Source organism: Pseudophryne corroboree, chromosome 3 (assembly GCF_028390025.1).
Source record: "Pseudophryne corroboree isolate aPseCor3 chromosome 3, aPseCor3.hap2, whole genome shotgun sequence".
In the NCBI taxonomy this organism is placed as follows: Eukaryota; Metazoa; Chordata; class Amphibia; order Anura; family Myobatrachidae; genus Pseudophryne; species Pseudophryne corroboree.
This window is the reverse complement of record NC_086446.1, coordinates 213,003,788-213,019,350: the sequence shown is the minus strand read 5'-3', so window position 1 is coordinate 213,019,350 and position 15,563 is coordinate 213,003,788. Positions and strand designations below refer to the sequence as shown.

General features: G+C 41.8%; 1 pseudogene; it reads right to left on the bottom strand.

Moving 5' to 3' along the window:
- Positions 1-14,695: 14,695 nt before the first annotated feature.
- Positions 14,696-14,814, bottom strand: LOC134896254 (5S ribosomal RNA; annotated as a pseudogene).
- Positions 14,815-15,563: the final 749 nt, after the last annotated feature.

The following is a 15,563-nucleotide window of genomic DNA, read 5'->3' as shown; positions in this document are numbered from 1 at the left end:
TAGGTATGTACTGACTTGCAATACCTCCTTCGTTGTGTACGTGGTGGTCTGCCCATGTGGTTTGTACTACGTTGGGCAGACCTCACGGAAGTTCAAAGAACGTATGAATGCACACAGATCTGCATTGAAATTGATTTTCAAAGGCAGAGACGTGGACCAACCTGTGGCACGTCATTTCCTCGAATGTAATCACCCCCAGGAATCGATCAAATATTTCATGATCGATCATGTGCCTGCTTCCTTGAGAGGTGGAGATAGGGCTAAGGCTTTACTTATTAAGGAGTCCAGGTGGATAGTGAGACTGGGCACTACTAAACCAGCCGGTCTCAACGATAAAATAAATTGGAACTCCTTAGTATAGGTGCTCTGTGTTTATGTACTGATCCTCTGCCTGCAGCACCATTTTTGCACTATTTGTTTTTCACTGCTGTATGTCTTTATTATTACGTTTATTTCTATTTTTATTTATGTATTTATGATTTATACTCTGCCACACAGATCGTGCGCCTGGCCCGCTGATCACCCAGGCGCCATGGCAACTGCTGTTCGGGAGGAGGAGGCAGTGTGAAGTGCACTCGTGGCCTCTGTGGAACGCAAATCAGCGGTTGCTGGGGCAACGCTGATCACGCCCACAGGAAACAGGTCACGATGACGCACTTCCGGTCATTGGATCCCGGAGTCCGGCGTCGTCAGGCAGCGTGACTGTGGAGGGAGATTTAAGTGGGGTAAGTCTTGTATTGTTTTGTGGCTGTAATTTGTTATGATGTGGTCCTGATGACGGGGGGGTGCTGACCTCGAAAGTACTTGACCTTATTTGAATACATCATTTTTCTACATGTTGCTGACTCTGAGTGCCTCCTCTGTTTTGCATTATATATATATATATATATATATATATAAAAAACAGTAAATACAGAGTGCGCTATAACAATATAACTGGTTGAAAGATAATCGCTTCCAGATTCAAGGGAGGGACTTCTCTTCAATTCTTTTCCCCTTATAGAACTCCTGATTGGGGCCTATAGAGAAACCCTATCACCAAAAAAATCACCCAACAAGAATTCACAGTTTAGTAGAAGAAATTCTTTATATAAAAATGATTTTTAATCCATAGTCATACAATTTGACATATTATAAAACATAGTAAAATCACTTTTCAATTATTTGGACACACACCAGAATGCTTGAGATGTTACAATGACAATCCTCCTCACCTTAGCGGTGTGAGCTCTTGGAGGAATGAATGAAGCAAGTGGATAGTGTACAATAATTGATAAACCCTACGCATTTCGTCCAGTGGGACTTCTTCAGGGGTAAAACGTGTCAGGGTGAAGAAAAAAATGATGATTTAGAGAATGAAAAAGGTGGGTAAATCCTTTCAATTAGTAAAAATGTAACGCATTATAGGTACCTACCTAAAAAATGGTGTAAGGAATTCCACCAAAAAGCACTTGTGATTAAAAAGTGAATGGCAGGAATTCAACGTATCGCAAATAGAGAAGGATCTAATTGGGAATAATTAAATTATTAGACATTTTATTCGTATGGGACCATATCTAAAAAGAATATAAAAAATATAATGACTGATACTAACCCGAGAAATAAATATAAACCGCATTAACTCTGTATAAATGTTGGCATATTGGAAGCCTTGAGGAGTAATGGAGAATATGCCAACATTTATACCGCGTTAATTAGGGGCGTGGCTTCATGGGGAAGGGGTGTGGCCACAAAATAATACCAATTCATATTACATATTATAGTAGTCTCCATTATTCAAACTACGCCGCACAGCAGCGCCACTACACCAGGTAGAGCCCCTTTTACACATTACGGCGAACAGATTTCCCTTTTTACACATTACGGCAGACAGCACCCCCCTTTTTACACATTAAGGCAGACAGCATCCCCCTTTTTACACATTACGGCAAACAGTGTCCCCTTTTTACACATTACGGCAGACAGCGTCCCCCTTTTTACACATTACGGCGGACAGTGTCCCTTTTTTACACATTACGGCAGACAGTGTCCCCTTTATTAAATATTACGGCAGATAGCATCCCCCTTATTACACATTACGGCAGACAGCGTCCCCTTTTTACACATTACGGCTCTGCATACAGATACACATACATAAATACAGTATATACATAAATACAAACACACACATACATACACATACCCAGACACACACACACACACACACACACACACTTTCTCTCTCACTCTTTTTACATCCACTTAACACAGTTGTGCTGGCCAGATCTTCAATAGCATGATCCTGTGTAGCTCCGCCCCCTTGGTCCGTGTAGCTCTGCCCCTTTTCAGCCGAACAATCACTGACACTCCTCTCCCTGTCACAGGGGAGAGAGGAGAAGGCTTCATGCTGCCGGCGCTGCTGCGGCTGCCTGTCAGTGTGACAGGGCAGACGCAGCAGCAGCAGCAGCAGGGGGGGACAGGACGGCGCTTCAGCTGGGATGCAGAGCAGTGAAGGCGCCTCTCCTGCCCGGCGCCTACCTGCACTGCATCCCTTTGCTGAGCGGGTAGCGCCGGGCCTGCGTACAGGGCTTATCTTTAAAGAAAAGAGGATTTGATGTTAGTGTATTAGAATGCTTAATATTTGTAGACACTCCCTTACTAATATGTGTAAGCCTGAATATTCAGTGATGGTCCCTGGGACCAGGTGGATGCTGGGAAGTGGGTGGTCCAGTGTGCAGTGTGCCTGGAGTTGGGGATGAAATAAAACAGCACAGCAGTGAACTCACATGTCTCTGTGTCCTGATGACTGGATTTACAAACATATGAACAAAACAGGTGTGGTATGTGTGTAGGATGTAAAAACATTCTAAACACTTTTGGCAATAAGATAAAGGAAGTGATTATATATAATAAAAAACATGTAATCAAGGATTTTGTGATGTGTCATTCTGTAAATGTTATTTACTGTATAGAATGTATATACAATAAGTTTTACATACAGTAGGTCACATGAACCGTCAGTTGAAAGTGAGAATACAGTAGGTGAACACTTCCAAACTATTTGTAAAGGATTTGAAGTTCACGCTTAATCATCACACTTTAACACGGTACACCAATGCAATATTAAATGTATCAAGAATTTTATGGCCTCAAGAAAGTAGAGTTTTATGTGAGAGGTCAAGATGTAGCGACCAAACTTGCTGAAAGTGAAATGCTAATTATTTACAGTTTAAACACCTTGAACCCATCTGGTCTAAATAAATATTTAGAGGTTTAATGGTTCAAGTAAACAAGAAATCCTTACTATGTAATTAAATAGGTACATCTTGAAAAGATTTTTATGATTTTTATGTTTTATCTTTTTGACTTCTTCGTATATGACTTCCATAACATGGCTACTCTAATACTATCATAATCTGGACTAACACAAAATGGCCGCCAACCCCAGTTGAGGACATTTACTCACTATGGCTAAATCAAGGTCTTTTACAGTGGTTGAAAGTGCATCATCGGAAGTTATGTCTTGCAGATGACCCACAAGTGGAACGAACACTGAGAACGGCAGTTCCGGTTAAGTGTGGAAGCCGAAAAGGAGTACAATGCTACATCTAAGGACAATAATGGATGGCAAGAACATCAAACCGGACTGGGGAAAAGGATGGAGATCATGTTCTCTTTTGTTTGTCTAATCAGTATTTATTTTAGACTATAGTGAACCCATGTCTGGAAATAGGCAATACCATCATCATTTTAATTTGGGATAATTGATTGATGCAAGGGGGTATACAGAAGCCCCATGTACTAGACTCCGCATGCCTTGAAAAAGATACCCTGTAGTATCGAAACACGTTGGTGAGGGGCATAGGAATGTGGACTTCATTGTGGTTTTCTGTTAGCAACGTGTTTCCGGGGATTCCTGGCTTTATATTTGTTATGCGCATATTTAAATTATTTCTACTATCAGTGTTCTTAGTGCTAAGAGTGTGCATCTGCATCTCGCTTCCTCCAGCATAGTGTTAGAAGCCTCAGAATGATAGCACCTCTTGATATCTTTAGTAATAGGATGTGAAGTCCAGGTCTCCCCCCCCCCCCCCCCCCGTTCCACTGATAAAGTAATGTGACCTATCAAATCAGTTTCAACATTAACAAGTTGGATGAGCACCCAATACTCAGGTGGTTATAATTTTTGTGTGCATTTAATGTTGAGGTGTTGGTGACATTTTCTTACCACCGGGTTCAGAGCTGCTGTGGGTTAAAAAGCACAAAAGTTTCTTCATCTACTTTAATTTATGATGGAAATAGTTAATGGTTCTTGGGCCAGGCTGGCACAAGCATGGATACATGTCTGGGCTGGAACTGGTTTATGCTTCTTGAGCCGGCTGGTACCAATGGGTGCTTGTGATGCCTCTGGTGCTAGACACTGGAAACACTGTGCTTCAGCGGCAAGCTGTCTAGAACCAGATGTACACCTAGTAGCAGGTACAGGGCAGAAGACACAGAGGGAAGTGGACAGTCTAGAAGTGTAATCTAGACTTGTCTGGAGAATGATGAACAAGTGCTATGAGAACTACTGGTGAGAGCTGATAAAACACCAGGAGTGTGTACAAGGAAACTGCAGGTGAGCAGGATCCTGGAGCCTAGGGGTGTGGCAGGGAAGCTTTCTTGATCTGGTGGCTTTCTACTGTTCAGCAACTCCCAATACAACCCCTGCAACATTGTGATTGGAAAAACTAAGCAGCACCCATGGCTGGAACTCTCTGTGGGGAATACCAGGGTACTATGATGCAAAGACACAGGCACAATGGGGAGCCACAGAACTGACACCGGAGTGCCCGCAGCGGAAGCGACCAGTGATCAGGTAAGAGAGCTGGCTGCTGCTGCAAGGACCTGAAAAAAATAAATTAGCAATAATGCTTATATATTCTAAAGCTGTCCATTAATTACCAAAAAGGAATTTATTACTTATTTATATAAAAAATTTACATTTTCTGCATTAATTTCTGAAAGACAATGACTGCCTTTAAAATTCTCTTCAAAATATAAATGAAGCAACTGAACACATTTATTACACTGTAGAATTGGCAACCCTTTACTTCTGTAGATGCCAAACCATTTTATTGCTTCATGTTTTTTCTGCTTGTCTTTTATCTGTAGTGAAGGGATCTGACCTACAGTACTAATGTGTCACTCTAAAAGTATCTGCATTAACCAACAATCCATCTATACCTGATCAGACTTTTAAATAAGATTCAAGGGGAATTTTGTCAGGAAACACAATGATTATGTTCAGCTGTACAGGTACTAAAAATAATGAATTAATAAACACAGATGAGGAAATATACATTTATTTTACTATCTTATGAATTCCAGTTTAGTACAGTAAATACTGTTCAGTGCAGCATATCTCCAAATATTAGTTACTTAAGGATCAGGACCAAGTGCATGCATCTTACTGCTTGTGCACAAGAAGGGGGCATCATGAAATGCAGCGGCATGCCGGTGCTTTGTATGCACTGTGCTCCCCTAACCCCTTTCTCATAAACACTAATTCTACTGTATGCCATGCTGTACTTGGGTATATATGACATTGAAAGGGCATCATCCAATTGTCAACCAATTTGAAACAAAAGTCATTTTATCAGAACAAAATGTAAGTTGCTCAAATCAATTAGGAAGTACAATTCAGGTGCATGAAAGGGAGGGGGTAGTCTGGCTAGAAATACATTGGGGATAAACCCCTGGTGTCCCCCAGCACACCGAGCTGTACCTGTACCAAGACATGAAAGACTATATATATACATATAATAGAAATCCACTAGAGAACAGTCCAGCACTCTCATCATGAAGAACATCTGCGGGGTGCACTACACAAAAAATCCCCAAAGTCCTGAGTGATCTTTGTAATATAGTCCAAGAATAGGCACTCTCCAATACTCAATATGCTTAAGGTATATTTAATCCAATACTCACGGAGAAAAATTGCAAAGCATACATAGATGCATGGCAGGCAGGTCAGCAACGTTTCGGTCCAACAGGACCTTTGTCAAGCACTTCAACATTTCTTTGCCCATAACAAACAAACAGTAGGCAGAGCTAATCGCAGCGGAAGTACATACCTGTCACCGGCTACTCCTTATATACCCTTATGCCGTCCATATCACCTCGATCCCGACGTGCGTTCCAGCAATCTCGTGGAACGCAACCGGAAGTGCCCAATATTTCCGGTTCCGGTCATACGCTATGAGCGCGTCAGCGCCGGCGTGGAACGCACGCCAGAGCATCCACAATGCCCATTACATCATCCAAGTGTATATATCAATATTTTAGTAATTATAAAACACGCTCACAATTGATAGCACCTGCATATTGGCTCACCTTATATTTAAGTGATCTAGATAGTTTTACAACAATAGTCTCAGGCACCCTTTTTGTATTTAAACAGCGCCACCTATGGCCCCAAGTATATTAGACCCACATTCAGCATTCAGGTATTAAGGCGTAAACCAGTGAAACTCAGCATATTCTAATTTCAAAAATCAACATATAAAGACAAACACACACAAACAACACTTAATAAAAAATTAGTGTGGTGGAGCGTATATATACTACTGAAACACCAGTGTAAGAAAACATTTTTTTTTAAAGGATTATGGTACCGATAGAGCTCTAAAGTCCATTAACATGACAAACAATTTATTATATCAAAAAGTTCTTTAAATTTAATTGCTCATTCAAGCCCCTCGGGGCAATCGTGTCCAGCCGAAATATCCATTCGGATTCACGCTTATGTAGATCCAGAATCCTGTTACCCCCACGTATCGACGGCGGAATCCAATCAATGATGCGACACCGGAGCATTGGAATCTGATGACCAGCCTCCACCCAGTGTCTTGCCACCGGTTTGTCAGATTGGCCAGTCTCAAGTGCTTGTCTGATAAAATACCGGTGGTTGGCCATCCGTTCTCTAAATCGGCGTTGCGTCCAGCCGACATATACCAACCCACAAGGGCATATAATCAGATAAATAACATGGTCCATAAGACAGTGGAGGCGATGTTTAATATGTATAGACACCCCAGTGTGTGGATGAGGAAACGATGCACCCGGAATTATAGACCTACACGTTGTGCAGTCAGAGCATTTGAAACATCCCTTACGGGACGACCGCAGCCACATATCACCTTTTCCCTTCTCCGGGATCAATAGGGGACGCATTAGAAGCTGCTTTAGGTTGGCTCCACGGCGATATGCTATTAGTGGTTGTTGCCTCAAATTCCGTCCAAATTTTTGATCTGAAGTAATAATTCTCCAGTTTCTCCTAAAGGCGCGTTTGACACTACCAGCCCTCTCATCATATTTGCTGGTGTAAATCATTCTATTCTTCAAGCTGACCTCTGCCGACACTGCAGGTTGCCACATTTTAGCTCGTGCCTTAGCCAGGCATCCTTCAATCATATGATGGGCATAACCACGTTCTTTGAACCGCATTTTCATATCATTAATCTGTAACTCTGCTACTGTCTCATCGCTAGTGGTCCGCAATATGAGCATAAATTGAGAAATGGGTAAACTTGCCTTTAGACTTGGTGCATGGTGGCTAGTCGCATACAGGAGACTATTTCTGTCAGTTTCCTTTCTAAAGAGTGTAGTGCATAGAACATTGGCGTCTTTATAGACTGTTACATCCAAAAAATCAATCCTCTCATCATCAATCTTAGCTGAAAATTTTACTGGTGTGTTTAGATCATTCAAGGAAGTCACCATCTGCCAGAACTCATCCACAGTCCCACACCATAACAAAAAAATGTCATCAATAAATCTATAAAGACATTTAATCTTGTCACCAAATACAGGTAGTATGTATGTACTTTCAAACTCATGCATATATATATTAGCATAAGCAGGTGCCAGGTTCGACCCCATCGCGGTCCCTGACACCTGCCTATAGAATTTTCCACCATATATAAAGTGATTATCATGCAATACCAGTTCCAATAAACTGACAATAAATTCTATGGGAGGTCCCACATGTCCGAATGAAGATAACGCCTCACGTACTGCTCTCACACCATCATCATGGGGAATGATAGTGTACAACAAGACAACATCGAGGGTGACCAAGTGGATATCATTAAGATCAGCAATAACATTATGTCTCAATTTCAATAGAAAATCCCCCGTGTCTTTTAAATAAGTAGGGATCTTTACAACCACTGGTTGCAGGAATTTATCCACAAATTTAGAGACTGGTTGCAATACCGAATCCTGAACCGATATAATCGGGCGACCCGGTGGGTCAATTAAGGTCTTATGTACCTTTGGAAGTGTATATAGATATGGACACTTGGGATACTCAACTGTAAGGAATTCTGCTACATGGGTATCAATCCAACAATTCTGAAGACCAAATGCTATACAAGAATCAACCTTACCCTTAATTTTATTCATAGGGTTAGTATGACATAATTCATACACCGAACTATCTGATAATTGACGCTTAATTTCTCTATCATATGATGACCAATTTTGTAGGACTATAGCCCCGCCCTTATCGGCTGGGCGTATAACCAAATTTTCATTGTCTCTCAAGGATTTCAAAGCATCACGTTCGCCTCTAGATAGATTGTCAAAACTAGATGATTTAGTACCCATATTGATCTCAGATTCCATGACCCTAGTAAAGGCTTTTATATTAGGGTTCATGGAAGGAGGGTCAAATAGGCTTGGTTTTTTAAGACCAGTAGCACAAACTGATTGTTCCTTATCACCAAAGAATTCTCTAAGGCGGAGCTTACGTCCAAATTTAAATTGATCAACGCAGAATTCAAAGTCATTATGTTTCACAGTGGGAACGAAGCTCAACCCTTTAGACAACAACGATATCTCATCAGGCGTAAGGTTATGATCAGATAAGTTAAATATCAAATTCATTTCCTCCTCCTTCGACCTCTTCTCCCTGTACCCGCCCCTCCTCGGGTGCGGCCATCTCCTCTTACAGGGTGTAGGTAATCTCCCTTTCCACCTCTTTGGTCTAAAAAAACACTTGGTGGAAGGGTTTAGGATTGGTCGGTATCGGAGGCAGTAGCCGATGAATTAGTATCAACCGTATGAAACAACCTAGATCTAGGGACTTTTCTGTATCGCATACCGCTATTGGCATGATCTCCACTCAGCCATTTATATACCTGATGATTTTTGTAATCGTTGTTAACAGTGTTGAGCTTCTTTCTTTTAAAGGAAACCAATTCATCTTTATATGAATCAATTTGTTTCTGCAACTTAACAATCCAAGTATCTGTTTTATCATTCGTGAGGGATTGTAGGGATTGTGACTCAAACCTCACAATCTCTTCACGCACCTGTGTGAGTTCTAATCCCAACTGCTCAATAACAAGTAACATGAGATCAAATGCACATTTATTTAGCACACCGCACCACTTACTACAAAAAGTAGCACTATTTCTTCCAATTGTTGGCACATTACTCACTCTAAAGCCTCGAGGTATTTTTTTTATCTAAAATACTCAGAGAGAAATTGGCCATGTAATACCAGATCGGTCTCTCGTCTTCTAAGCCGTAGTATTTTATAATATAAATCATATAGGCTTTTCAGTGGGTAGTGCGCCAAATTCAGTTTTGTCAAACAAAACCTTTTCTGCATCGTCATCCGTTAATGAGATTAATGTACGTTCCGCTTCAAAGAGCAGGCCCTCATCAAATGCAATAGGTATTTGTGACATTTCATATGACAAATAGAATTACATTTTTTATTAATTTTTTATTAAGTGTTGTTTGTGTGTGTCTGTCTTTATATGTTGATTTTTGAAATTAGAATATGCTGAGTTTCACTGGTTTACTCCTTAATACCTGAATGCTGAATGTGGGTCTAATATACTTGGGGCCATAGGTGGCGCTGTTTAAATACAAATAGGGTGCCTGAGACTATTATTGTAAAACTATCTAGATCACTTAAATATAAGGTGAGCCGATATGCAGGTGCTATCAATTGTGAGCATGTTTTATAATTACTAAAATATTGATATATACACTTGGATGATGTAATGGGTATTGTGGATGCTCTGGCGTGCGTTCCACGCCGGCGCTGACGCGCTCATAGCGTATGACCGGAACCGGAAATATTGGGCACTTCCGGTTGCGTTCCACGAGATTGCTGGAACGCACGCCGGGATCGAGGTGATATGGACGGCATAAGGGTATATAAGGAGTAGCCGGTGACAGGTATGTACTTCCGCTGCGATTAGCTCTGCTTACTGTTTGTTTGTTATGGGCAAAGAAATGTTGAAGTGCTTGACAAAGGTCCTGTTGGACCGAAACGTTGCTGACCTGCCTGCCATGCATCTATGTATGCTTTGCAATTTTTCTCTGTGAGTATTGGATTAAATATACCTTAAGCATATTGAGTATTGCAGAGTGCCTATTCTTGGACTATAATAGAAATCCAGAGGTCTTAGTTACATACAGTTTGCAAACGTATGATAAGCCACCAGGCCCCGACAAGGCTCCTCTGATGCTGGTGGTCTCTAACTCTAGGTAAGGGCCCGGGGTGCAGAACCCCACAAACCGGCAAAGGCCAGCTAGGCTTATCATACGTTTGTAAACTGTATGTAACTAAGATCTCTGGATTTCTATGATATGTATATATATAGTCTTTCATGTCTTGGTACAGGTACAGCTCGGTGTGCTGGGGGACACCAGGGGTTTATCCCCAATGTATTTCTAGCCAGACTACCCCCTCCCTTTCATGCACCTGGATTGTACTTCCTAATTGATTTGAGCAACTTACATTTTGTTCTGTCAGTATGAGGGGCATGGATGGGACCAGTGTTTGGAGGGCATGCTGGTCTCTGTATTGCCATTTGGAGATCCCGGGGGTATCTTCAGGAAAGTTAGCTCTCAATTTGGATACATTTGCTCAGATGCCATTATCATGTGGCATTATGTTATATTACCCGGAAGGGTTATTATTATTATTATTATTATTATTAGTACCTGGGGTGGGTCTGGGGTGCAGTTCCCCCTGGATTGGTGGCGCTGGGCTGCTCTGGGGTAGCACACTGCAAGATCTTATTTAGCACCCCCTTAACACATTTATTAATCCTTCTGGTTTTTTAATTACACTCTCACTAGTATATTAATTTTTGTATATAGATTTTGGTTTCCTTTTATTAACACATACTAACACTTTACCTTCTCGTGTTGTGCTGCCCTGGGGTAGCTGGCCTTTGCCGGTTTGTGGGGTTCTGCACCCCGGGCTCAGACCTAGAGTTAGGGACCACCAGCATCAGAGGAGCCTTGTCGGGGCCTGGTGGCTTATCATACATTTGCAAACTGTATGTAACTAAGACCTCTGGATTTCTATTATATGTATATATATAGTCTTTCATGTCTTGGTACAGGTACAGCTCGGTGTGCTGGGGTACACCAGGGGTTTATCCCCAATGTATTAAAAGTCATTTTATGCAAGACATTCTCCTGAAATGAGGACTGCCTCCTCGAGTCCCAGCACCATCAGTATTATTTGGAGAGAACAGATTTCACTTTAATTTTCTTCTTCCTGCAAGAGCACCACTTTGTATACTATATCACAGGAGGAGTGAGTGTTCCTCAAGTAAATGAAAATAACAAATTTTGCTAACAAGGATTGGTGAGCTCTGTAAAAAGATTTCATGTAGATTTATGATATCTGCATGAATGGAGTGCCCTGCGATGAGTCACTGGTTCTTAGCATATACCTTATGGAAATAATGGGTGTGGAGGGTTGGCCTGGACTGCACACCCTAAATCTAAACATAATAAGAGGTGCTACTATGCTGAGACTTACAACACAGAAAAAGAAGACAATGCAGGTGCACACTCCAAACACTAAGAACACTGTTTTCAGGACAATTATTAGAAACTATGCAATTTAACATGGAATAAAATTGAGGTTCTTGGCATAATTTTTGGCCAAAAAATATGGGTCCACCTACCATAACCTGATGACCTCATCAGGTGGGTCACTAACATTCCTAAGATTCAAGTCTAGAGTATGAGATCCCTAAGCCAGCACAACTCAACTGACCCAAGGCATCACACTAGTGAGAAGTAGCAGTTTAACCACTTAACTGACAATTTTTTCCCTACAAAACCACTCAGAAATTGTATAGCCCCTATATACAGTGGGGCAAAAAAGTATTTGGACAGCCACCAATTATGCAAGTTGACCCACTTAAAAAGATGAGAGAGGTCTGTAATTTCCATCATGTGTACACTTCAAGTGTGAGAGACAGAATCTGAAAAAAAACCTAGGAAATCACATTATATGATTTTTAAACAATTTATTTGTATATTCTTGCGGAAAACAAATATTTGGACAATCAAAAATATACGTTATGGTAAGAACTTACCATTGATAATAGTATTTCTCCTATGTCCACAGGTTTCCACAGGATAACAATGGGATATGATGGAGCGTCAGCGGATTGGCACCAAACTATCACAAGCTTTCAGTCCTCCCAGGATGCAACGGGCTCGTCCATATATCCCCGCCCACTGGCTCAGGCAAATAAGTTGTATTCCAAAGCATTTAGGCAGGAGCATTATGTAAAACCCTATTCAGGCGAGAAGAACACACATACACACCCTTCCATGCAAGAGGGAGGAGTTTAGTGAATATAAAGATTCTCAAATCAGGTGCGTCAGGGTGGGATCCCTGTGGAAACCTGTGGACATAGGAGAAATACAGTTATCAATGGTAAGTTCTTACCATAATGTATATTTCTCCGGCAGGGTCCACAGGTTATCCACAGGATAACAATGGGATTTCCCAAAGCAATTTTTAGTGGTGGGGATGCTCCTGATTAGGTAGGAGAACCTTACACCCGAATTCAGCATCATGAGAGGCAAAAGTATCCAAAGCATAATGTCTATTAAATGTGTTATTGCAAGACCATGTGGCTGCCTTACATATCTGTTCTGCTGAAGCACCATGTTGTACTGCCCATGAAGGACCTTACTTACGTGTAGAGTGAGCACAGACATTAGCCGGAACAGGGAGATCAGCCTGAGAATATGCTTCTGAAATCATCATTTGTAGCCATCTTGCTAGCGTCTGTTTAGTAGCAGGCCATCCCCTCTTGTGAAATCCGTAGAGGATGAAGAGAGACTCTGTCTTTCTGATGGCACTGGTATGATGATCCACGTAGATTTTTATTGGCCGGACTACATCCAGCGACACATCTCCAGCAGAAAATCCCGATTCCTAAAAAAAACGGGGACTACAGTTTCTTCATTAAGGTGGAATCTAGAGCACACCTTAGGAAGATACCCGGACCTAGTTCTGAGAACTATTTTATCTAGATAAACATCAGACAAGGAGATTAACATGACAGTACTCCTAAATCTGACACTCTTCTAGCTGATGCCATATTCAGCAGGAAGAGAACTTTAGCTGTCAACCATTTAAAATCCACTTTATTTAGTGGTTCAAACAGAGCAACTTGAAGGGCTTTGAGGACTAGACTTAAATCCCCAGGCACTGTAGTAGGAACAAAGGCAGGTTGAATGCACAGCACTCCCTGGGAAAAAAAAGTGCACACATCCTGCAATTTGGCAATTTTTCTCTCTGAACCATCCAGTCAATGCTGACACTTGCCTTCTCCAGGAAGCCACCCTTAAACCTTTATCCATTCCTGCCTGAAGGAATGCTAGAACCCTTGAAACTCTGAAAGATTTCGGGTCCATACCTCTTCCATTGCACCAATGAATATAGGCTTGCTATATTTGGCGATAAATACGAGCCAAGGAAGTTTCCCTTGCTCTAAACATCTGTGAGAATCATCTGGATTTCAGGATATAGACTTCAAGAGCCATGCCGTCAAGACAGTCGATCCAGATATCTGTGATAATAAGGGCCCTGCATTAGCAGATCTGGGTGTAAAGAAAACAGAAATGGCAATCAACATTTTCTGCAGATCTGTGTACCAACGCCTTCTGGGCCAAGCCGGAGCTATTAGAATCCAGGCCTCCTTGATGTATTTTCCTCACTATCATGGGTAGCACGATGATTTGAGAAAACACATAAGTTAAATGAAATTCCCATTAAAAAGACATCCTTTGTTCCTGACCCGATTATGGGCTCTTTGTTGTTCAGATGGGACTCCATGAGATTTATCTCTGGCCAACACCACTTGTCTACCTGAGTCTGAGACGACTTTAGGGTGTAAGTCCATCCACTTACGTGAATAGCGTGTCGACTGAGAAATCTGCTCTTCAGTTTAGGACTCCCGGAACAAACACTGTGGACAAGGCTGGAAGATGGAGTTCTGCACACTTTAGTATGTGACTTACCTCCTTCCTTGCTGTTTAGCTGCGTGTTCCTCTCTGAAGGTTGAGGTACACTACTGCCATTTCCTTGTCCTTGTGGATCTGAACCGGGTTTCCTTTAGGAATGTCCTGTGCCTGAATCAGGACCCAATATATGGCCCGAGGTGCTAACAGGTTTATTAGCAGGCAACTTTTTTCTGTGGCCCATAATCCCCGGAATCATAATCTTCCGGACAATGGCCCCCACAGCCCTGAAGATTGCATATGTTGTCAGGATCTCTCAACCTGATATCCAAAAAGGGGTGTCCTCTGGCCTAGATGGAATGTCTGTAGCCCCCAGGCTACTGACTTTCTTACTCTTTCTGCCAGTACCACGTACTTGTTTGTGTTATACGGACAGCACCTGGTGTTCCCAGGTGGTCTCCCATCCAAGTACCTGCCAGGCCCCACACTGCTTAGCTTGTAAGATCAGGTGAGATTGGGTATATCCAGTGTGGTATGGCTGTAGATGGTTATTGTCCATCTGGCCCACCTACACCCCCTGAATTTCACAGGTGGTCTCTTATCAGAGATTTAACCAAGCACAACACTGCTTATCTTCCAACATCAATTAGATTGGGCATATCCAGTGTGATGTGGCTGTAGATAGAAACAGATGCTGGAGAGGTCTTGAGTGGAATTGTGACACTGCACCATCTCTATTCACCATCAACACCATCATTCGTATTGCTGCGTGAATTGATATTGACTGTGTAAAAACTCCTGAGTCCTTAACTGCACCTTGGATATCTTGTTCCAAGGTAACTATTTTCTGCAGACTTGAATTCAGTACAGCCCCACAGTGAGCCATCCGTAGTTATGGAACCCAAGAAGTTTTTGCCAATTTATGAACCACCCGTGCCTCTGCAGACAAGTTATTGTGTGTTGTAGATGGCACAGAATCCTTTCCTGTATTTGCAAGGATAAAAAGGTGGTCAAGGTATGGCAATTTTCTTATCCCCTGCTAGCGGAGATAAACTGCCATAATCATTTTGGTAAATACTCTGGGGCTGTGGCTAACACAAAGGGTAAGGCCTAAAAAACTGAAAAGTTGCTGAAGGATAGTAACCCTGAGATAACACTGATGGACAGTGCTATAGGAGCCTGAAAGTAAGAATTCTGACTTAACCAGGAATACTATGTATTCTACTGGCTCCCCACCAACTATGGAGTGCCATGTCTCCATGTGAACCATGGTACCCAAATTTATCTGTTTAGAC